The sequence below is a fragment of the Aphis gossypii genome, chromosome 3, assembly GCF_020184175.1.
Source record: "Aphis gossypii isolate Hap1 chromosome 3, ASM2018417v2, whole genome shotgun sequence".
Classification (NCBI taxonomy): domain Eukaryota; kingdom Metazoa; phylum Arthropoda; class Insecta; order Hemiptera; family Aphididae; genus Aphis; species Aphis gossypii.
In genome coordinates this window covers 28,577,074-28,604,911 of record NC_065532.1, presented here as the reverse complement: position 1 = coordinate 28,604,911, position 27,838 = coordinate 28,577,074, and the positions used below count along the sequence as shown (strand labels likewise).

Genomic DNA, 27,838 nt, shown 5'->3' with positions numbered 1-27,838 from the left:
AAGACAAAAACTTTTCTCATCGAGTTAGTTTTAGATTCAATTCATTATTTTTTTATTTTATTTTTTTGTTGTTTCTTTTTCAAGGAAATAGTAAATCTAAATGTTATCTTAACAAAACTCATCGGTCACTTGTAACCAAATCCCCAACTGTTCCCTACGATGACTTTGTTCACTCCCACTCCGAGTTGACACTCTCTTGCTAATCGCTTAAATCCATCTATCCTACTCGTCATCAAATTATATATATATATACAGTATACTGCACCCTATTTTCGCGAATAAGGGGTTTCATTCGACCCATTAATTTTCTTTATCATTCCTTATATTTTATTCTTCTCTCATTGATCCAAGCGAAAACTTTTAGCCTTGACACATATACATATACATTTCGTATATATTATTCATCTTACGTATATATATTTTATCACAACAAACACCACAAGCGATCGACATAAAATATACGAGCCATAGGTATACAGTGACTCTAGATTTTTGACACTTCCTGATATTTTTCGTTCATTTGGATGTTTTAGAAAATGTTAAACTCATCATTCACCGACATAACACATACAAATAAATGTACAGTTTGTTTCTGTAATTTAATATTAATAATGATGTAAGTTTATTTTATATAAATATAGAATATTTATTTATTTTTATTGAAATGATAGTAAATAGAAAATTTACAGTCTATGTACATAATAAAACATTAAGTAAATAAGTTTTAAATTTTTACGAAGTGTATAATCATATCCTTTGGCACTATACTTCTTAATATTAACTCAATTTAATTTAAGCTATTCTGTATATTTTATAGATCATATTAATGAAATCACCTGGCTACATTCGTTTAAAGTGACAAAGAGGATTATCAGATATTGCAGCAAAGACATAGTATATATTTTATGAAATATTTTACAATTTTTTTTTAGATTATTCTGATGCAATACGTTCTGTAATATCATATTATATTTTCATATTATCCTTAAATCCGCTTCAATATTGAATATTGACAAGACATCGAAGACATCGTTCTTTTCCAATATACATGATCTTAAATTATTAATCCTTTTTAAATTTAAAAAGATGAATGGTAGATTGTAACTACTACTATTGGTACTATTGCTTAATTAGAGTACAAAAAAATTCTCAAAGCCATATCAATAACTATATATGTGTATGGATGAAACTTAATTAAGTAGTTTTCTTTGATAAATAATAATATTCCATAAATTCTGTATAAATAGTGTTTTTATAAATATATATATCAACGTCTTAAATGTATTCTAAAATTGAAATTAAAATACAATTTTTGTGATATGAAAGACATTATACTCGTATATTATAACATTTATAATTATTTAAAAACAAACATCAACTATGAAAAAAAATTGTCATAACTAATACGATTTGATTCTCTAAATACCACATTCATTATAAATAGTTAGTAGTTACTATATAGTTACTTTAAAATAAATCGAATTACTATCTTCAAAAGCTGAACCGTAATTGGAAAATTAGTTGCTAACCAATTAAGTGTTTAATGTATATTGTATTTTATACCATATGAAATTATCAATTATTTTAAATCATTTTTAATTTGATTATTTTTAATCATTATAAATCTATGTATACATTTTTGACTGTAATTAATGTTAAAAATAAATAATAATAGCCATAGAACGATAGATACAGTTTAAAAATAATAAAAAAAACAAGTATTTTATTAAAATTATTTAAACATTTACTGCCCCATAAATGTTAATACTGCGGGAATTTTCTACATTGCCGCACGCTAAATGAGCATCCCCATATAGACATATAAATAATACCTATGTGACTTTATAATATACATATGTTATATTTGAATACTGTTATCTATTTAAACGTGCAAGGAAGGCAAGAAATAAATATAATCTAATACGTACTGACGTACATGTTTGTGATTATTAAATTTGGACTTAATTATGGGAAGCAAACGTATGGTGCTCAGTCAATCATTTTTTTTCGATGTTCACATACATCATTGCACATTGAATTCCACGAGTTTACGTTTTCATAAGATGTATATTACACAAATATGCAGTACAAATCGGACTGCGATAACACACTTTTAAGATTTCCTGTCAGTTGCACGTTTCATGTAACAATGAGTTTGTTGAATTCGACTCGTCCATATCTTTGCCGAAAATGTTTCACAATATACAGGACGGCGCACGCGGTGTTCGAGTTTAATGAAGAAGAAGCTAGAGATAAAAATTAAATAACTCAAGTCGAATGGCTACATAATAAATCTAGGGAACCAAAAAACAGGGTGGATATATAAAAATAGAAAGTGTAATAATTTTTGGTATTTCGATATCTGTCAGCTCTGTTTACATAAGGTAAAATTATCTCTAGAGAAAATAAACGTGATACTTAATATAATTTAAGCATATTATATACTTAACTGCACTTACATCAAAAAATAAAAACATTAAAAACTAATAAAACCATATTATTGGTTTAAAAGCAAAAAAAAAATCAAATCTTACTGACTATTGTATTGACACAATTCTCTTCAACATTCTGCAACGATATGTTTTGTGTGTGTGCAAAGACACTTTTTTAATACGTAGTAAAAATGCTGTGATCATGAACTTAAATGGAGATTTTAGGAAGCAAATGAAATCTAGTATGAAATTTTAGGAGGTCAAAATTGAAAACTCTCAATACTTTTTTAAAATAATCGAAAGAAGAGGGGACAATACAAACATTTATTTTGTTGAAGTTGTAATATTATTATTAAAATAATTATTTGATAACCTAAGTTAATATAAAATTAGACTCTCTTCGCTTAAACTATATTTTTTTTAAAAAGCATAGGAAATTCATACATTTTTACTTTTGATTTCCCAAAATACTTTCACGTTTCTATCAGAAAAAGTATAAAAATTAAAAATCTAACTGTTTTTAATGCTTCAAAAAGTTAAATGAACAAAAAAACGTCTTTGTAAAATCAATATATTGATTAGTTCACTCGGAATCTAAAACACTTTTAACCAAACAGGTAGAACTTTTTAATACGAACAGAATGTGTAAGAAAGTCTGTAAAAATAAAAAGGTAATTTTTTTTTTTAAGTTTGACGGTATCTAGTTATAATATTCAAATATAGACTCAATTATTACTATATTTTTAACTTCAGAGAATTTAAAATTAGTAGGTACGTATCTAAAATAATCATAAAGAGCTCAATTTGCATTAAAATTTTTTATTGCAACTCAGTTCTTATGCAACCTTCTATATGTATATTATTATAATATTTAAGTATTAATTATATAATAAATATTATTATTTAAAAAAAAAAAATTAAATCAACCTACAGTAAAACTAATAGTAAAATAAATTACCTTAATAGCAATATCAAAAATATACAACACAAAAAAAATATAGGTATCTAGTTATTAATATAAACTGAGGTTAACAAATTGTCTTCGCTCATAATCAATTTCGTATGTAATGTTTTATCATTAATTCAAATTTAACACATACATTAAAGTGATTTATTCAATGACGAAATATTTTCAAGTTCTTTGTATAGCAAATCGATTACCTAATTTTCCCTTTGCTATGCATAGTAAGTTGACCACTATAAAAATAATAGATATAAATACGAAAATAATAAGTAATTGTATAGGTATATCTACGTATACATTATTTGTAAAATAATTATATCTTAATAATTCTTGATATCCATTAAAAGTGATACGTTGCACTCCCCATATAATATTATACAAAAGAAAAAAAATATACTTTATGGTTAAATTACTTATTGTGATGTCTACAGTTGTTAATATTACTCAATAAATAATAACACATAAAGATATTTTATTAAAATGTTGTAATTAAATCAACTGCATGACTGTTGCGATATGTATTTATATGTATGTGTGTGATATTTTTTTTTTTAAATAAAGACAACTTAAAATACGATAGATATTATGCTTATTTAAATACACATTAATAGAATATAATATGCATATACTTATGGGAAAATAACTATAAATTATTGTAACTTAAAATATTAAGTTTTATTCCTCTGACAATGATGAATGGCGCAGAAGATTACACGACTTTCAATTAATATTAATTATACCGTATCTACATATACTACATACATATATTAAACGAAAGATTGTAGAAAGCATTATTGTTTCATGCATCAGTACAGCATAAATTAATCATTGTTAACTAGTTCGCATAACTTCACCTGCTGTACAAAGATTGACGGAATGGCATATTTGATGTTACGTTACGATTATAGTGTTGTTTACATTTCAAAATAAACTTGTATATGTGACGAACTATTATACAAAGTCTCAACTAAACTTTGCATACTGACGTATGTAATGTACATCGAATACATTCAGAAATACATATAGGTAATAAAATCTTTATTATATACTTATCTTCTTCATATCTCAACCTACAGGCGGAATATATTATATTATTCTCTTCCCAAATTCCAAGTATCGTAATAATGTTCCTTCAACACACCGTCGACACTATTTCTACCCTTCTTCCACTCGCATCAAATCATACTCTCAGTCATCTTCAATTTCGACCTGTCAGTGACAGTTGTCTGGGATGGTGCTGTTAATAGTCGATCCACTATACACGTCTGAAGTTTTTTTTTTTTTTAACTTTAATTTTAAAACTAGGTAACTAATCTATTTTATTATATGTTCGTTCTCGTATTTTTTAATTCACCCTTGATCGCTCTACACAAGAACCACATATAACCACCTCTGAGATTAGTTTGGGTTTTCTCGTCTATCTTTACAATGAATAATACAGAAAATACACTTCATCAGCTGATCGAAGAATACTATTTAGTTGCACGTTTGATATTTGAATTCTAAACGAAACTCGAATCTGTTTATCTTTATGATATGATTGAAAGCATAATAGACATCACAAAATTATAAAAATATTAACAGAAGAAAAAGTTGGTATTAAAAACTAAACCTATAAAAATTTGAAGCAAAAATAATGAGCCTCATCGTGAAATCCAACTACTTAAGTCGTTTAAACTCTGATATTTGGAAATTTTAATTCATATATTTTGTATAAAATAAGTTTATTAGAAATAACTTAATTTAGTTATAACTATAATTGTAGGGTGACTGTAGAGTTAAATACAAATAATGACTCACAAATAAGTTGAGTCACAATGGTAAAATGTCGTGGATCGATATATTGTACCTTTTACTGGAATAAAGCACACAATGCCATTTATTTATTTTACTCTTAAATATTGCACATAATTTACTGATTATTACTATTATTATTTAAATTAAGAAAGTAATTTTAAATTAGACAAACAATTTTTTATAATGTTTTTCAAACAAAATAATGAAACCACTTGCAAATCTATTTGTATATTATATAGTAACTAATGTATTAATAAGTAGAGATTTGATTCTCAAAATTAATATTTTGTAATGTTAAAGCATTGACAACAATCAAATAATAACTTGACATTTAATCATTATTAAAATAATAGTGATTAATTTAAATTATGCTTAAATTATGAATGTTCTAATTGAAGTGTATTAAAAATAAATTGATTTTGCTTAGAATATACACAACAAAGTAAAACGCCAAATAAAATATAATAATAATAATAATAATAGTAACAAATAAGCATATACAGATAAACGACAAATCCATTGTATTTTGAATTGTGTTGGAAACAAATTACTTACTATTTGTCACAAAAGTTTATCGTATTTTATTGTCTCGCCACAAAACTTATTTTATAATATAGATACTCCAAGTTTCTGCGGAGGAAATGTTTGAACAAGCATTACGACCAAAACGAATGTGTCGATTATTCGCGAGTAACGCCTTGAAAGCCGTTCGGAAGAAACGCTTAGGTGTAATAAAAAATATGCGTTCGTGTTTAGAAATATAGTCCGCTGATGATAGCCTCTGTAACGAGTAGTACCAATGTACCATACATCGCCATGTGATATAGCGAGTCATCAACGACAAAATCCGATATGATTTGAGACGATAAATCGCCAGTAACATGTTCTATAATAATTTATTGTTGTCTAAATGATTTGAAAATTCATAACAAAAACATCATAATATTACCCACAGTTATCATTTTGAATCAACATTCAATATATTATACGCAAAGAAATAATAATTTATTATACCGACAATAAATGTGCCCTAGATAATAATATTATTTGCCAAATATTTCCATTACATCATGTATATATACATCAATCATGTAGCTTATACATATAATATATTATATATATATATGCGTGTGTACTTAAAATATTAAACCAATCGGTTAAACCATTCGATGAAGTTTGTCATCTGGATATAATATATATATTACAAGATACCTACTAAAATGTATGTCGAACGATATCAATACCAGGCACTCAGTGTGCAACGTGCGTGTAGTTTTATAATATGACATAATATTTACTTTATAATACCATTACAATATTTTAAAGTCAAATTTAAGCTACGTACATCATCACATACAGAGCCAAACAGAACGAGTTAAAAAATATATTTTTATCATATTATATGTGTATTCTATTTCGATAATATTTTGTTTACAAATGATTAATTTATTGATTTTACAAAATTGACAGAAAGTCAGAAAATTGTTGGTGTAATAAAATTTAGATGTTGTTTCACGATTTATTGCAATAGCATAATTTAATCAAGTATATGTATGCGACATGTATTGTAAACTATTAATGTGTGTCATACACTCATACGAAACGTGATTTGTGAGGCTATATAATAATTATAATACGTGACATCCATTGCATAATATAGGTAGGGTACATGTAATAATAATTTTCGTTACAATATTATAATATGCTACCGACAGCGCAACATTTTATTTTATGTAGATTTTTTTATATATAATTACATACACAGGTAAAACCGAAATGTTACTTTTATAAATGGGTATGACAGTATTATTTGGGTAAGTATATAGATTGGACACCGGTTCATGGTCGTGATGTACCGTTATAAAATGTTGATAAAATTTGATAAAATGATATAAGACACAGTGGGTCATCGCGTCGTGTAATAAAGAGGTATGAATGTAGTGAGTAATATATTTTGCAAATATCTTTTATATATTTTTTTTCATTTTTTATCAAAACATAACATATTATTATTTGTTTCTAACCTTCCCGGAAGAGTAGAACAAATTATACTTGCCGCTACCATTCGCTTACGGTCTCACGTGTGCATTTTTATTATGCAAAAGGGTAGCATCAGCCAAATTCGAGGCTACTACGAGTAGAATGTTTCCATAATATTTTATAATATATGCCTAAACTTGCGTAGTATTCGAATACACATAGTACGAGTATGTATGTCGACTTCAAGGTGTAAAATCGAAAATCGCTCTCTGACACTTTTACAATCGTAATGGTCCTCGGGGGCTAGCCACGAGATAGTAGAAAAGCTGCAGAGCTTTGACTAGGAAAGTGAATTCTCTCATTTGGAGGAAAAAATAATAACAACACCGAAATATTATAGTAAGTACAGTCGAGATTAAATAAATTCGGACCACTAATCTAGTGTTAGATCTACTGTTTACGACATTAGAACTCAAAATTCCAAAACAAATATAATATTACATCAGTTTCCATCAAAATACGCGTGAAAAATAATATTAAACGTATTTGAAGAAGCAAATAATTTTTACTAAAAAAACATTGGATTGTATTTAATTCTTATTCATTCCAAGTATCGTACGTGTTATTTTTATTTTTGTTATGTTTGCAAGTATAGTTATTTAAATATTATCATTATTCATATTTACCTACAATGGTTAAATAAATAAAAGTGGTTTTTTATGCAATTATACAAACGAGTATAAGCTTTGAGTCTGTTTGGCCTTTAAAATCCTATAAAAAGACGTCTATGCATGTTTCTATCAGCATACAGTTTATAACGTACGAATAGGTATAATATAATAAGCCCAGATTATGGGGAAGTTAGGAGGACACGGTTTCGGGCCCTATTGATTTTAGAAACCCTCTTTCAATAACATATTTTTTTTAATCGTAGCACATATTCAAAAGAAATTTTAAAAAAATAATAAAACAAAAAAAAGTTCATATCAAGAAAAATTACTAAATGATAGGTACCTATAAATTCATAATAAATTTATAATTGTAATAACAATATTTGATATTATTGTGTAATCAATAAAATAGAAGTTGTTATTCCAGTGGTGTGATATGATACCTATTTGTATTTGAATAATTTATAATAATTGTGTACCACTTAATATAATATTATTATTACATAATAATATTTAACCGTAAGACATTAATCGGAGGAAATTGATTTGGAAAAAGGCGAACTTGAGATTTGAAAAAACTCACAATGCATATTTAACCTGATGTGTATAATATATGAGTGGGATATACCTGTCGTGAGGTGGCAGCAGCGCACATTTCTCGTTCGAAGTTCATAATATTATGTTTTATAGGTTGGAATATACAAATATAGGGTGTATAATAATATTACATATTTTATTAATGGCCACGTGGTAAACTCATCGCGTGTACGCTGTCTATATTGTACCTACGTCAATAACGTAATATCGGTCGTTTTTATTCGCCATCACACCGGCCGTAATTACATATAATTGTTATAATTTTGTATTTTTTTTTATTACTATTGTTAATATAATACCTACACTTCGTTGTTCTCTTATCATATATGCGTAGGTATGTCTTACTTTGTTATTTGTTTATCAAATCCAATAACCCGAGTTTGTATCGTATGTTGACCAATTTTTGTGTGTTTCTATAATTTATGTACCATTTAAATATTGTGTAATTGTATATAATATATAAAATCACCGTGTACCCTACGTCATTGACGTTCCCGTATTGTATACACTACATAATAATATAATATATAATAGAAGCAGGTACCGCTACTGCAAAGATTAACTTACCTATGTTTTGACTTGGATGATAATCAATATGATTTTATTAAGCTAATACCTACTTGCGTTAATCGTTTTATCATCGATCCCCCGAAAATCTAATATTTATATTAAAAAAATATTATCAATAAACAATCTTCTTTAAACATATTGTGAGCAGGTTAAATTAAAGGGCAGAGGTAGTTTACTAACCCCTACTGTGCGTCGGCGTTGGTAAACTGAATCACATATATTTTTTGAGGGTAAACCAAATCCCAGGTTTAAGGTTAACTAAATCCACACACTAAAAAAAAAAAAAAAAAATTGGAATCATAATATGTGCACATTTTCCTTCTCACTATTGCGGGCTTAGGGCTGTCTATATAATCAGAATTTATGTTTGTCTACCGTAAAAAAAAATATTTGGTTTCGACGTTGCGTTGACTTGGCATTGCATCCATTATGCAACCGCAGCACTTTATCACCATTACAGTAATATTTTAAAGTTGAACACTTCAACGACAACTTTGCGACTAATAATATCTACATAAACATTGTCACTCATTAAACTTATTAAAAGATAAGTTTTGTTTATAATCAATATTCAATATACAATGTGACAATTATAGTGGAAATTGAAATATACAAAAAAGGTTAATCTAAAGAGTGATTAATCGAATAAATGTTAATTAATAATCAATTTATCTATAATTCTAGAACATAGTTAATTTTCTATTGTATGTAATTACACAATATATTTATAAATTATTATTCAAAAAATTAAATAAAATTATTACTCTTACTTACTTTATTTAACACAATAATACGTTAAAGTTTTTTTGACTCAATTTACAAGCCTAGATAATATATGCAACTAATTAAAGTGGAAATTTGGTTACTTAACTTCAAGTGCATACCTATATAGTTCGACTTTGGATTTAACTAAGTGTTGATCGTAAAATCGTAAAGTATAATCTCTGGTACCTAATTGTGTTTATTATCAAACTAATTAATAGTAATATATTTACAACTGAGTATAATTAACGCAGAAACGTCTGATATTTCATGGTAGTTTGTAGGTACCTATTTAGTTATTTTAATTAAAACAAATTATGTTACACCGTCATATAAATCTTTCGAGAGATTCTATAATTGTAATGAGCATTGAAATAATAATTAAATGTAATACTAATAATATTAATCTTCTAAATGTATAAAAAATATTTTTTGTGGACGTATAAGCAGTCAAGTCAATCGGCTTTGAAATTTCATACAAAGGTAATCCTGTACCCGAGGATATTCACCACGAAGTTCTTTTTTTTAAATTTTGTATTTTAAAGAGTTGCTTTCACGTAGATTAGTCTTTAAAAAAAAAACGAATATCTGTTCAAGGTTTCCATTGGTAACATTGACATAAAATCAAAAAGTTATTATTATTGTTTACTATAGTAAGCCAATATTTTTATATTTGGTCAAACAGCTAAAACAACTTAAAATTAAAAATCTAAAGTTAAAAATCTACGCAGTTTAAAACATTTAAACACATTTTAAAGAAAAGGAAATCCACAGGCATTTAATTTGTCACTGAAAACGCCATGTAGGATCAACTAAATAAATATATTATCGTTATACTTAACTGTTAATATTATGTATTTTTTAAGTATGGCAATAATTTTTTCCACAAAAATAATAGGTAGTATATATTTAAAGTTTTGACAGTTATAATATTGTAATGTAGTCAATTTTTATTAGTTTTTTCAATAAAAACAATTTTATATTTTAGATACCAAAAACTATTTTGTATGCAATCAAAATATTTCGATAGTGTAGATCAAATTAAACATACTAGTATATACAATGGAAAATGTATATTTTATAATTTAAATTTAAAATTGTAGATCAATTTATTTAGCACTAATATTTCAGACAGCAACTATTGTGATGAATAATTTTTACTTTAATATTATAATACTAAATATACATTTTACTGTATTACAATATATTATAGTAAATATAATACATTTCTGTATGGACCACAAAACAATACGAGCTCAAATTAAAAATGCACGGTAATAATACTACTGATTTATTGGATATCATGTTGATCGAGTCTATATAATTGCATAACTCTATACATACATTGCGTACAATAATTGTTCCAAATCACTCAAGTGGATTAGTATATTATGTATGTTTAGTTATAATATTTTGTATTTATAAATATTAAATCCTAACAAACATCTAGTGTTTTAAATTGAAGGATTTTTATATTAATTGTATTTATATTTGATGTATATTATACAGAATGGTTAGAAATAAACGATACAAAAACTGTAAGATCTTATATTTTTATACACGATTCTCTTCGCGAAGTCCATTTTTGAAACATGAATTCTTATTAGGGCATTACCCATATTTGTATGTATTATACATACACTATACACAGATAAGAGTATAAGACTTGAAGAATAAATACAATAACGCTGTGTTTTCTTTGTTTTCCTACATTCCTGGAGTAAAAAACTTAGTAACTACTTTAGTTTTTAAGTACTTACATGTATTATAGTCATACACTACAGGTACCTGTAAGTGCATTCATAAATATGTGCTAGGCTTACTGTCATATTGTCATACATCAGTATTCATTGATAATATTATTAAGATTTCACAGCGCTAACCATTATTTAATCAAATTATAATTCAGAAATTTAGATATTCATATTTAATTGAAAATCCGCAATGTGTGAGCGTGTCAAATATTATATAATATGTAGGTACCTATATATTGTTCTGTGATCGATGTTTGATAAATTTGATTTTCACACAGTAAGCCATAAGTATGTGAAAGCAATCAGTATTAAGTAAAATACATACAATACCTTTTAGTTTTCTAATTAATTTATTGGATATAGTTTAATTAACCAACAAACTCCATATAGTTTAAGACGAATTTTTAGAATTGATTAATGTTAGTATATTTTAATCATTTTGCCTATTTCCCCCTCTGGTTGTTAAATAAATGCTTCTTAATCTATTATTATAAACTATAATGTATTGATCTACTTGAATTTTCTTTTCCACATAAAATAACTACAGCAATCGGTAGATATTATAAAGGACAGAAATTGTGAAAACGTTTGTACCATAATGTGTTGAAAGAAAATTTTTTTTTATTATTTTTCACCTCACTATTATTTTTTGTTCATTCCTACAAATAAATAAATAATTAAAAGTAAATTTATTCATTACACTAATAGAAAAAATAATATATGAGTGTGTTGTTAAAGTTGCTAGCTTATTATTAATTTTCGAAGATTGCTTTTTGTTTTTTACGCCGAATCATCTGTTTTTGACAGTTGAGCAGGTCTCAAAGTGATACACGTATTACAAGTTTTCTGTCTGATAATTATAGAGTGTCACTTTCCGTGATTGTCCTCTTACTTAAGTAACCATCCGCCATCCCTAAATCCTTTATTCACCTCCTGATTATAGTTTAAGTTTTAAATAAATATTTGAATACTTAATGGAAATTAATAATTCAACTTTTAAAATATTTACATAAATTAACTCTATAAACTAAATATCTCAATTCCGTATAAGACACGATAATAATTTTTTTTAGAACTTAGTTATAATTTGTAGACGTAATACTTAAAGTTATGATTATTGTATATCTTTAATAGAGTATAAGAATTAAAATGTAAAAAAAAAATGAGCACTCATATATTTTACCAACTATAAAGTCAAGCTCTTGACTAACTTCTTCTTGTATTAAATTCCAGCAATACGATATTTTTTGTCTAAGAAAAACATGAAAAACCCACTGGTACTAATTTTTGACCTGTAAAATAAACATTGATTTCACCGATATTTTTTAACGTAATATTTTCTCGACGTAAGGCTAAGTTCATGTCTAATAATATTATTATTATTTATGATATTATCATATAGGTAGGTATATGCTTCAATTTTTATTGCTTAAATGATTATTGTTTTATTACCTATTGTTGTGTATTATATTATGATAGCGATACATTTGTAAAGTTGTTTTTTTGTTCTAATAAAACGTATAAAGCGTATATTATTAAATTTTTCCAAACTATAGAATATAATCAATTATAATTGGCAAATTTGATTTGAATTTATTTATTTTTCATTGTATTTGTATATATTTCAGTATAATTGAGCATAAAATAAGTGGTTACCTAATTGTCCGTTTCTTATCGGTGTTGAAGTGATTCCATATCTTTTAAACTATTGTCACCTGTCGTCGAATCGAAAAAATTGAAACTATAATAATAAAGCCGGTATAATTTGTCGTCAAACTAGACTATCGGCGAAAAGAGAATATTTTAAAACTGGTATATTTGTCGGCAAACTGAGTTGTCAGCAAACTGAGATTCGGCAAAAGTGGGTATGAACCGAATTTACATGTGCCACAAAAAAAATGAATGGCATTATATTAGGGAAAACATCATTGACGAATAGTGGCAGATACGTCAAACACGGTAAGCACATATTATATGTATTGAATATGGTGTATTTAAACTCGTAATGGTCATTATACCTATAAACTGCAGCTGCATATCATTATAGTACACGAAAATCCGCTTAATCGAAGTACGTCTATAATAACGGATATGGACTCTCGAAGTCACTGCAGATTCATAATGAATAATATAAAACATTATATTAATATTATAACGTCATGAAGTTATTATCAAGTTGATTTTAAAATAATTGTAAAATACATTTCATATCACATACGTAAATCCGCGATTCAATTTTTAAATATAAATAATAACGTATACGGAATTCTGTTTCGTGGAAATTCCGATACGTAATTACTTCTGCTCTCTCTCTCTCTCTCTCTCTCTGTACGTAAATTGCTTACCTATCTATATCATATTTATTATAATCCACAACAACTTTGACAAAGCTGCACTACACGCTGTTTTATTTAATTGTTTAAAATATATATACACTATAATATGGGTACACTATTATACGGATACTTGCCTACGGTCGACTACGTTGCAGAATGTTGCCCCGTCGCGACTTCCGAATGTCGACCGGCGCGGCGTTTCTGTTCGTGACATTATAATATTATTCTCTAAACAGTTATAGTTTCCCGGTAGTCATCGTTTTATCATACTATTTATAATTGCCTTTCTCCACTCACTATATACCCTCTCGCTTACAAACCACCGTCTGGAAACGCCGACACCGTTTAAAATAATAATATAACAAGAGATGCACTGCACTATTTACGGTATTTACGGTATATACCTACTTCTACCCTGTATAATATTGTTTTATATAATTATATCGAATACCACCTGCGCAGTCCAGTTTTATTCGTTTAATATTATTTTCTGTAAAACATCGTATAGTGGTGAATGGTAATATCAAATGGCACGGTTACACGATTCGAGAGAAACGTAGTTCTCTGCTGTTGGACAACGACTGACTAAAAACAACAACAAAACACCGACCGACAGCTTTTTATATATTATATACATACCCATAATGTCGTTTTTAGGGATTATTTATCGCTTCGATATTACATAATATACTATACATGTATATACTCCGACACTAAACAGAACATAATAACATACTTTTGAGTATTTCATTTTCTTTATTTTCGACGTAATTCCACTTTTTGTAATTTGGTAAGCGTCGCCGCTCCCAAACGAATCCTCGCCACGAGTTTAAGTACCTACTACGCGTTGTACATGATCTCATGTCCGTATTTAGATACACAATGACGATCATAATATTATATACATAGAGCCATGATATTCTTTAATTTTATCTGCGTCGCTGTATTATTATTTTCGTTTGGTGCACTCTTTAACGACATCATGGTCGTTTTATTTAATTTTACTTGCGTGCCCAAATTAATTTACTTTTTTTATTACACGCTAATTGTGTTCAACGATCTTTTCTCTTTGAGCTAAATAGATGTAACACAATAGCTAATGTGATTCTACTGACGTATATACCTACATTATACTGTGCACTAGTAACTTTGTTCTATATGTTTTTCGATATACTTTAATACTCGTTATACTTATGTTTTTTGGTTCACCGTATTATCTACATAATTATTACTACTTATTACTTAACGAGATGTTTATGGATTTTTAAATCCGATGTCAATAATCATTATAAATTAAATTGGCGGAACGTATAGAATATTGTACCCATTAAACAAAAGTTTTCGAATCATTTCTGTTTAAACGATAAATTAATGAAAATATGATTTCGAAAGGGGTCGAGAAATATTACTTTAAATAATATACCTACAGTTTAGTGTAGATTGCATAATATTATTATATAGAATTATATAGAATGTATAATACGTATAATAGATTTATCTACGTCGAGCTGTGTCACGCGATTTTTATTTGAAGTTATTAGTTTAAGTATAAATGCTTGTGCTGATATAATATTTCAACAAACTTAAGCCGAGTGTATATTATGAAAGTTTACTTTGAGCGAACTACTGAAATTGATATACTGTACAGCAATTGCATCTCTTAAAGCTAATGCATATTGAATTATTTGTATATATTATTATACAAAACGCAGCAGATACAGGAAAATCCGCATATAACACAATACACGGTACATTGAGCATACACACATAATATTATATACCATATATACTATATATACTACACAGGGGCTTTATTATAACAGCTAGTGTTCACTAATGGAAATAACTCCTCTTATATACCTATATACTTTGTAAGACGAAAAACTTTTAGCTGATCTATGTGCAATATGTATATAGTATTGTATTATTTGGTTGATAGACTTCATTATTATAATATGTAATCATTGTAATCTTAGTATCCGACGCGTCGCTGTGTCCCGGATATCTCCAACAAACGAACAATTTATATTAGAATTAAATAGGATTAGAAACTGTTTACGTAAAACGTTCTCGAGTGCACATAAACCCGATAAACGTACAACGTTTAACATTGTGACGTATGCGTATATTGTATAGTGTATACTATAAATAAGCAAATGTCTAAACGTAGTGTATGTACCAGAGATTGGTGCTTTTGTATTTTTTCAATTTTTAGTTACGGTTTTTGAAAACCATAAATAAAGGGACAAGGTTAGCGCACCGATTAAAATAGGTTTTAAACAGGTTCAATTTTTTTTTTTACATAACTAAAATAATATATGAACACCAAAATTAAAAAAAACAATTTATCCTGAAAAATAAACGACTTTAAACGACTATAATAATAATTCATTTAAGTAGGTTTTGAATATACCTTAAAAAATTATCACAAAGTTACAAATAATTAATCATTGTAACACTCGATATTTTTCATTTGAATATTATTGTATTATATGAAAATGTTTAAATTAGGTATCGGTTAGGTCCCAATTTCTAATACTTAAATGGCTTTGAATGTTCAAATTTATATAATTATATATTATAAACCTAAAACACAACATTACAACATTTACCATAATGTGTGATATGAATGAAATCTATTATAATTTTGATTCGGAAAATGTAATTGGAAACGCATATTATATTATCATTGGGTTAAAAAGTGGGGAAAAACTTTTTTTTAATACTTTATCCTATTTATTGTGCATCATCTGATGTTAATTATCGAATTTCGTTTCGATGTGAATGGTGTAATTTTACGATATCGTCAAATATGTAGTGGCCGATGATATAATATAAACTCTCGGAGGGATATTCGCGGATTATTTCGATTCACGGTTTTCGCAGAATTAATAAAAAATATAATTCGAAAACAAATATTCGTATTATTTGATGCGTGATGGATCTTTATGTACAATATTTAAACAATCGTATACATAGGATTGTATTTTTCTCATAAATATTCTATTGAAATCCCATCGGTTTCAGATTTTTATTAGCTATTAAATTGCTCGTATCGTCAATGATTACATTAAATATATGCATTTCGATTCGTGTAAAATGTGACAGTTGTATAATTTTATAATGCATGCATCGCTTAATTATTGTAAGCCTTCAAGGTAAACATTGTACATTGTAATCTAAATAACATTGATTATATAATATTATATATTGTATTCGATATTTTTATCATAATATCAAACAATGATTAAAATTAAATTAAATGCTGTAACGTTAAACTATTTTTATATAATTACAAAGATTAATTTGAACAGTAAATAATATTTGTGTTATGTGTATGAACGTGTATGATAACATGAAAAAAAATTATTAAAAAAATATTAACTACAGAATGAGAGGAAAACTAGAAAAAGCAGAAAACAGTGGATTTTGACCAAGGCTCTATAGGTTTTATTTGATAAAGTATAGATAACTATGTAACCGTAATAATAAGAGTATTTTTTTATCGATTTAAAATTATGTATTAAATTTAACCTCTATAAGTATTTATCAATTTAAAAGAGATACTTTTTTTTTTATTCTACATGACTTGATTAAATCCAAAATATTTAGAGGTTATAAATAACAAAATTGTAATAAATTTATTATAGTATATATAAATTATATCTATAGGATAATATGAGTCTAAAGTAAGGAGATTGAGTAGTGCATTATTGTTCATGCAATTACCAACATATTTTCAAAATTATTTTTGATTCTGCTTAGCACATAATTGAATTACGTCCATAATATATTTATTGAAATAAAATTTAAATATTATCTTACATTTAGATTGTAAAAGAGAAAAAACAGTTGTAATAAAGTTTTATAAAGAGTAGTTATTAATTCGCTAAGATTAAACCATGAATGGTACTGTGGTAGGTACAGTTAAGTAATCACTGATAAGATAAACATGTGCACACGACGACAGTAACTGTACACAATATTGTATATTGTGTATTGTGTACTACGTGGACATTGTGAACAATATATATCTGTATCATACTTTCTTTTTAAAAAAACGCTACGATCTCACAGCACATTAGGTAGGTTATTCGATTACATCACTGTAATAGTTTTATTTTTGCGGTAATATATATTCCAATTCTCATAATATATAATATACTTAATATTATTATACGAACGCAACGACTGAATGCAATATGGCATTTAAAATTTAAAAAAATCTAATAAATTGAGGTTCAAATGTATAAGAGTGCTAATCATTTGGAACTCGTTGGGAGAAAAATGTTCGTGAGCGGCCATCGCGGTGTCGTACATCAAAAGCCGCGTGTTCCGCGAATAGGTACAGTCAGCAGGTACTCGCTCACTAGTCATTACTCTCGTGTTTTACATACCTAGGAATACGAATGGTGTACATTGCACAGTATAAGGTTACGTTTACGTTTATTAGTTTCCGCGAGTATTATGTTATTTAATAAAGTTGTGTATTATATTTATTACTCAGGAAATGTACTAGCAGACGGCCGAGGAAGAAAATGAATGAGATTGAGAGGGTTGAAGTGAGTGAACGAGGGAGAGAAAAGACGTTCAAGTCGGCGGAACAATAATATTATAATAATGCGTCCGACGAGAAACGTCGGTAGAATCACGTACGCGTCGACGGCGGCGGCCGGTTGTCAAGTGGCGTGTGATCCGCGAAACGTTTACGCCTAGTCCAAAGTCGTGACGGGCTGAGGGTCGTATCAGTCTTGGATGGCAGCAGAATGGTAGGGGAAACATGACACGTGCTCTATCGAATTGCAGGGTGGAACTGCATAATATTTTGCCGTAGTTTTTTTTTATTTTTCATGATTATATTATTATTATTATTATTCCCGCTGCAACAGCCAACGTCGCCGCCAACGAAAAACGTGCTACGATATAATAAACGTATGTAAATAGACCGAGGGAAACAAAAAAAAAAAAAAAATAAATAAATCCGTTGGTCCGACTTGTATAGACACGCGTTTACGCGTAGTACGCATAAAAATATTCGTATATATACGCATAGGTATGCATATCGGCTGAGGCGGACGTTTTACAATATGTACGACATACTGAACATAATAATAATAATATCGTCATCCCCCTCGTAGGGTGTATAACACACAATTTTGCTACGACATTGCAGGCGTGTGGGAACGCGTCACCCGACCTGTTTCGTTTTTTGATAAATCTACGTCGTTCCGAGGCTTGCAGGACTTTTGCCGGTCTCGGATGAAAAGGGTTTTTACTATTTCGTGAAGCGCTCATCTGCCGCGATATACCTCGTGAATAACGCATGGCCGCATGCTACGCGTATGTTCCGGACTAATGATTGAAGTACGTGAGGTAAGATCGTCGTCGTTGATGTTTGATTCTCCGGGCACGTGGCAGTAATAATATAACGTTATTGCTTATTATTATATGATGCTATTGGTCTTGTTTTTCTACTGGTCGTGCAGGCCATATGTAATCTATTAAAATTGTAATTCTCCAAGTACATAACGCCTATATTATATTTTATGTACCTGTGTACACTATAGGTATACCAAAATATAATATAGTCATATCGCTATAAGTTTTAAATACCACCATCATTGTTGATGGATAATAGATATATTATACTTAGTATATAACATTGGTAAGCACATCTATGAACGTTATACAAATTATGTAATTCAATCGATTTCATTAGACTCTTCGGTCAAAAAAAATACTTATGGAATACCAAAAACAGTAGCATAGTACGAGTACATAATGCCTTCCGGTTGAAATAGTTGTTGCCCAAAAAACTCATTGTCTTCCAGTAATTGACTATTTCATTTAGGTAATTTATGAGCATAGTATTTGTTTTTCCTCTAACACGGTTCCGGTTCGTCTTTCAATAGGTCAGCGAATACAACTGGCGGTATGATTAATTGTAAAGGTTGAACCGTTAATGGGTGAATCGATGAGAACGATTTTACCTTTCCGAATGATCCACTCAGTCTATAGCCACCAGGTACTTGATGTAGTGCAAACGTTCCAGCTGATCATCGCCGTCGTTCATCTTGTCTAGTTTTCTTATCCATTTTGATAGTTTTTCACGAGATCTACTGTTTGAAAAGTATACGCAATTACAAAACATAGTTCCCAGATGGTAAGTTTGTATTGAAATCCATCGAGTTCAGTGATATTTAATTTCCAGTTACACATTATTCAAAGTTAAAAAGAAAAAATTTAACACGAAAGCAGTTTGACAATGTAGATTACCTACGACATGGGTACGTCGTACGTGTCAAATGCATAAATAATAAGACAAACAGATTCACGGCGGACTGATCACACGTATAACATTATAAATTATTATATGACATATTATTATATTTTACACATCTTGTTTACCAATGAATATTGAATAATAAGATTTTAGATAGGTACAAATAAAACAGATATATATTATATATATTATTATCAATAACATGCAAATTATAAAAATTTGTATAATTATTTTTTTTTTAACATAGATTAGTTGTTTTGAAATTTTCGTTAGACAAAATAGGTGTACCTATACAGATTGAGCTCCTGTATCCTTTTTATTTATTAAAATTTACATTATATACTTATTGTTTTATTTTTTGTTTTATGGATAATGCGTTTAACGTACCATAAATCAAATCATCATTCTCATTAATAATTCGAGCTTTTTTATTATCATTATTCATTTGAGATATTATGTACTCGTACTCATATTCGATTGACCTTTTTAAAATTATTATTTATAAAATTATAAATCATTTTTCAATTTTTAATTTTAACTATTTATAATATAAGCAATAAAATAACATATTTTATCTAATCTAGCTGGCTGAAATCTAAATTATAATTATACAGTTGATATTAGTTGATTTTACCTATATTAAGTATAAATAGTAAAAATGTTCTTCTACCCATAAAGCCACAAAAAAATAGAGCAGAATTAATTAAAATAATCTATATAGATACATATAAATTCAAAAAAATAACTTTACTTTGAGATTTTTATAATAATTGTATTAATCCACATAATTATTTCCCTAGCTATTCTGTTATTATGTTAAATACTTAAATACAATTAAAAGTATAACTATAAATATCATTTATTGCTTTCACTAGTTACATTTTTATAATATTATATTAATACAGTTTTCTAATTTTTATCCGCAGACTTGAAAATATAAGAAAAATATGTAATATATATTATATATTTATATTTTTTCTCGGTTTAATAGGAAAAAAAAACTAAAAACTGCATGCAAAGATACTGAAAAATATTTCTTCTTCTTTTTGTATGTAATTTTATATTCATAATACGTGATAAGCTCAAACCGTAAATAAATGTCTATCATTGAATTTAAGAAAATATACCAAGTGAAATATGTGTAACATGGTTATGATTGTACTGCAGAGAATAGCATGGTGTAAAATATAGGTGAATAGCGTTTATTCGTATATATTATGATTTATGTGAAAATGTAATGTTGTAATCAAAAAATTTAATTTCCGATCAATTCATGCCAATTTCCAAACAAAAATTTATTATTTTCAAACCTATACTTTATATTATGTATAAATCAATATAATACACCAACGTCTCTTACCAACAAAATTTAAAATTTTATTCTCACGAGGATTTATTTTGTATGCAACTTGCGCGTGTTTAATATTATAAATTTATAAACTATATTTTGAATTACGTGTACTGATACAGAAATAATAACTTTAATAATATTTCAAACCAATAAGTTATTCAAAAATGATTTAATTTTGATTGTTTTGTCACATAGTGGATATATACTTACAATATGAAAATCAACCTAATTGTACGCGTTGCTCATACATATTACAAACCTACGAGTAGTAGGTATAAGTTATGACCTGAACATTTCGGAATAGTCAATATTATTGTTGACCTGCGGTCATGTATTCAGTTTTATATTTATTTTTGTATCCATGAAATATCCTGAAATATCTTGTATAGAGATGGTATACCGAGTGCATTAGAGTGCCATAGAAATCAGGGACAAAAAATATAATAAATTGATTGACGATAAGTTGGTTACTATCCGGGTACCTATAAGATGTTAGACCAATACCAACGCTTTTGAGTTCATTTATAACCATTCAGATCACCACTGTATAGTGTGTATAACTGTATTATATCAACAACACGTTCTATTCTTACATAATACACAATATATCTAATTATAGAAATTGAAAAGACTTATTGCCTATCTGTCTATACAATTTTTTATGTTCACAGTAATAGGAACTATGATAATTTTACTGTACCTATGTGAATTATATTTACAAAAATAAGCATTAAGCACATTATATAATATTAAAATGATTAAATTAATAACTATGAATAAGTACTGAAAGTACAATGTCTAGGTGAAAACCAAATTCAATATTTTGAAAGTTAATGTTAACAAATCGGTTTGTTAACTGTAAAAATACAAAAAATTAAATTTTTTATATTTTCTAGTTAAACCTTTACTACCTCGACAGTGAGGAAAAATCTATATACCTACTCAATTGATGAGTGATAACTATTATAGAAATAATAATTATTGTTATTATTGTCAATGCAAATATAATGATTACTGAACAATAAATGCTGATATAGTATTACCCATCTACGCTATATCGATAAATAGATTAAAATTTAAATAATGGTAATTTATGAGCTATGACATAATTTTATCATGACTACAACTAATTTATAGTATTTAAAATTCATATTATGTACTCGTAATATAATATGAATGGGATATTTTGGCATTAAATTGGATATTTAATTTATGAATAATAAATAATAATTATAGGTACTTAACTTTATGACAACATTTTTATTTTCTTATAGATAAATTAAATTCTCAGAAATATATATTTTTTAATACTTTTATGGTTTCTGAGTATTGAAAAACAAATAGATGTATTATTTAATAATGATTTACAAGATTTATAATAAATATTTTATCGAATGTGATAAAACTAATTAAAAGAATAAGAATCAAATTATAAACTATCAGAATAAAAAAATTAAAAAAAATTATTCCGGTACCGGGAATCGAACCCGAGCCTCCTGGGTGAGAGCCAGGTATCCTAGCCACTAGACCATACCGGACTATGGAAATCGATGCAAAAATGTTATTACTTAAGACATACGAATATATTATAATATAGTATTTAATTAAAATTATTAGAAGTATTTAACATTATGAGACAAATAAACTATCTTTTAAAATCCCCCCCAAAAAAACGATGAAATTATTTTTCATTTTTTCAATAATGTGTCTTTTTTTGTACGTGTACATTATAAGTAGTCTATAATGCTTTAATTTGATTAATTTAAGTTTGAGACATTGAGAGTGGGCCTGAGTGGCAAATGCAAAGCCACAGCCAGAGGGAATCACCCTGGCTAACCCCCTGTTCAACCCCCCCCCCCCCCGAATTGTTTTTTGAAATAAGATTGAATAGTTAAAATTTCATATTTTATTACATAATATAACATATTTATACTTTAACCCCCCCCCCCCCCATTAAAAATATTTTTCTGGCTACGACCTTAGGCAAATGTATTTAGCTTGTACACGAGAACTGAGAAGTTACCTATAAGTAGAATATAAATTCAAAAAGTAATCACTCTTATCATAAACAAATGTCTATAACTATTAAAATTATATTATTTGGGTTACCTACTACCTACTTATATTAATGAAAATGAAAAGCAATATTTAAAAACTACCAATAATATTTTAAAAACAATATAACTTATGTAATCACAATATGTACGTTATATAATTATAACATATATTTGACTAACACTTGGTATTATATAATAAAATCATTGAAATTTCCATGTGTAGGTACCTCATTGACCATTGAACAATTATTCCACTTTGAGTGTACATATTTTATTATTTAGCACGTTTTTATAGAAAAAAAGAGTATAAGTGAATTCAAATTTTAAACTATACAAAGAAAATAAAAACAAATATAATACTCATAAGCCATTAAGTATATTTTTATTTGTAAATATTGATTAACTATAAAAATATTCTTTAACTCATTACTCTAGTCTCAAAGTACCTATGTGTATAATTATAACTAAGTATATAGCTGAGTCACTGTATAAATGTAAGCATTATAACTATTGAATGAAAGTTTGTTAAAGTTGCTTCTATAGGAAATTACATAGATGTAGATTAAATAATAGCAAGAATTGAACATTTTAACATTCAAGAAACTTTTCAAAAAACTATTTAGTGTGTTGATAAGCCCGATATAGAATGTTACTGTGTAGTACTATATTACTATATGAATAAGTACATTGTTATTGCAAAAAATACAAATGTATTTTACTTTATTTACAGAAAGTCTTATTGAGGTAACAATCTCGATTAATATTTATAAACAAGCAATTAACTTTGTATTATATCCTTAAACAGTTAAACACCTTTCATATTAACTGTTTTCATGTTGATACATTATATTTATAATAAATATAATACCTAATATTACTTTATAACATAAAACCATGCACGGAAAAAATACATATTATAACCTAGGAATTAGTATGAAATTAGTCAGTTGACATTATATATTTTAAAAATATATAAATATTTAGTCTATATACTACCTAACGTTTGAAATGTGTTAAAAAAAAAATGAATCAGTTAATTAAGTCTTCACTTTTTTTTAATAGGTTAAGTCTGAAAAGAATCTATAAAAACTTAGAGAGTATAAAAGCATAAATATTTAGGTAGGTACGCAATGTTTACACTGCAGTTTTTGGTGAAACTATTTTTTTTTTTTTTTTGATTTGTTATCATCCAAAAATGATAATCACTAAATCACATAATAGTAATTGCAATTTTTACCCACAATTATAATATTAAATATTTAATTGATATTTTCTAGGCATGATTTAAAAATATAATTTTAGCTCTTTTTGAACTATTTATAGACATTTAAAATTCTCGACTCTTTTAGGTATGTTGATAAAAATGTTATACCTAGTAAAAAAACCTTATAAATTTATTAAGTATAAAGATTTTTTTAGGAAAACATACAAAACTTAAAAAATTCTAAATACCTAAAATTTGTTCATTTTTAATTTTTATGCTCGAAACTTGAAAATTTGATACATGATTTCTCATAATTTATAAATCATTCTTATTGGAATTAAAAAAAAAAAAAATAATGTTAATTTTAAAAGCAGGCACATTTTCAAGAATATCATAGAAGGTAAAATATTGACTTGATGATATTGTAATAAAGCGAAATAGACACGCTGGCGCAATATATATATCATATATTTACCTTCTTTTCACTTACAGGTGATCTACTATTCATGTATACATATTACATATATTAAGCTTACAATCTGGATTACTACCCTTTTATATGTATATATGTATACACATGATTAGGTATATTAGGTATATTAATATTAGTACTTACCCATACTTGATTGTCAGATTTGACTTGTCAAGTATTCAATGAATGCAGAAATAAGAGATAGATTAATATTAATCAAAGACTTAAGTCATACATTTCAACATTATAAGAACAACATAAAGACAACATTTTTATTATTTAAAACTTAAAAATACTATTTGATGATATATATACTATTTAGCCCTTAACGCATGACCGCTACCAAAGGCGCACGCAGGGAAAGTGTCGTCCAAATGTCAGATGGTCTATGTGTATCAATAGAGCAGGTGGAATAGTTTATTTTAGATGAAGATAAAAACAACAATATACGACCACAGATATTCATAATAATTTAAACATCCATGTGACAATATAATATATATATATTATATATATATGTATGTATATGTATAAATAAATTATAAAATGTCCTCAGAAATAAAGATTGATACACTGCGACTCCGCTCAAGATGGTTTTTCGTATGCAATTATAATTTATAAATGTATCATTGTGCTTAAATTTAAATAATTTAATGAACATATATTATTGTAGTAATAATCTATTCAATGACGAGATGCACTCGAAACCTACTATTCAGTAGAGTGACTTCCCTAGTTTCGTTTAATTGATTATTCAAGATTATTTGCCACCTTACTTGCGTTTATTTCGATTGCCTAAATTATATTCTATATTGATGATAATTTAATACACATTTCATACGTGACAAACTTAAGATTCCGTATTGACAATATTGAAGCGTAGATTATATTAAGTACAAAACACTGTATATAATAATATACGGTTTGTATAACACTTAACAGTGTACATTATAGGTATTAATGCATTAAAACGATAATCGTCTCATAATCATATACTATAAAGGTTAATAAGTCTATATAATTTGTAAATATTGCTATACTATTATACCTACCTAATTGAATATAATATCTACTTGGGAAGAATATGACAGTAAATGATTTTACAATGAATCTTCTACCATCCAACATGTACGCCCGCTCCTAATTTTATCTCAAAACCTCTAATTCAACATAATATATATGAATTTACTGTGAAATATTTTAGATTTAAAATTTGCTAAATGATTTGTTACTAATAAATAAACGTTTACCTAAGTGAACAAAAACGGTATGCAAAATAGAAAAATATAATAAACAATAGTTTTAAAGATGAAAAGATGAAAATCAGATGTTGACTCTTACCTTAGCACAAAACAGTTAAGTATTGGAAAACATCTGAAAGCTAAACTATTAAAATAATGATTGTTAAAATTTTTTTTATAACGATTTGTCACAAGTTGACGATAGGTTTTTATTGCATTTAGATAAAACTACTGATAAAATTTAAAAATGAACTGCTAGTAGCTATTTACTAACAAGAATCAATTTTCGATCGATAGATAGGATTATTAAAAGTTTTTTAACACTCTAAAAAAAGTGTATAATAAACATAGTTTTAAAACCGATAAATTCCAATTGCTTTACTTTATATCTGAATCTAAAAACTATTATACATGGTAGATAGAATAGAATTTATATTTTGGAAAAGAGCTTAAGTCAATTCTGAAAAGACTTTAGAGTTCTTAGCCTTCTCAAATCCATGCATATATGATTAAATACGGATAGTTTTTAACTATACTCAACGTTTTCAGATTTGTGACTAAGGCCATCCATTTACAGAAACAGGTAAATTAGTAAAAAAATAATAAACAAATGTTTAAACTATCTTGAAAATCCTTTTTTCCTCGTTACTTAACTTATCTATAATCATTTTAAATAGTTTTAAATCTTTCCTTTTTCAATAATAAATAGAATCGAAAAGTTTTCTGAAAGTGACAGATGCATATAGTTAACTTTACCTCTTCTCTACCTCTCTGTTTATTTCTATACTCGATAACGTGTTTACCTTTTTGCAGTTATCCCAAAGGGTAAAAAAATATATATAAAAATATTTTTTTTTTACTAGCGTCACATCCTTTTTGAGTTCAAAGGTTATTAACATTCCTTTTCTTCTATTTATAAAGCTTTCTGTATTTTTTGAGTAGTTTTATTTTGTTATTTAGATAATAGTTCAAATTCCTCAAGTATTTATTTTTATTTATAGACTATCAAATAATATATATATTTTTACAAATTATTTTTGATGTTGAAACATAAATGTGCTATAGAACTACATATTGTATAGACATTTCAATAGTGTCTAAACATTTTTTAAGATTCTTAAAAAGTCCGCAGTTACTGTCATAAATAATGTCACTATAATACTTACATAAATGCACATTTATGTATACATATTAAGAATTCAGAATAATTCAATTACCTATAAATTTCGGGTTTAAAAACATGCATTTTATATTGTGTAAATACATTTTTATTATTATGCTATATACTTTTTACGTATAAACTAGTAATATAATATCAGTCTATGATGAATTATTTTATTAAATATTTTTTATCGTTTTTTTGTAGC

General features: G+C 26.9%; 1 protein-coding gene and 1 non-coding gene across 5 annotated transcripts in view; both read right to left on the bottom strand.

The window, feature by feature from the left end:
- The window catches only part of LOC114127699 (uncharacterized), a 169,878-nt gene that overhangs the window by 85,515 nt on the left and 56,525 nt on the right, over positions 1-27,838 (bottom strand). The gene's annotated exons all lie outside the window — the stretch shown is intronic.
- Trnae-cuc (transfer RNA glutamic acid (anticodon CUC)) lies at positions 22,964-23,035 on the bottom strand. Its single transcript has one exon. It is a non-coding gene; the product is annotated as a tRNA-Glu (tRNA).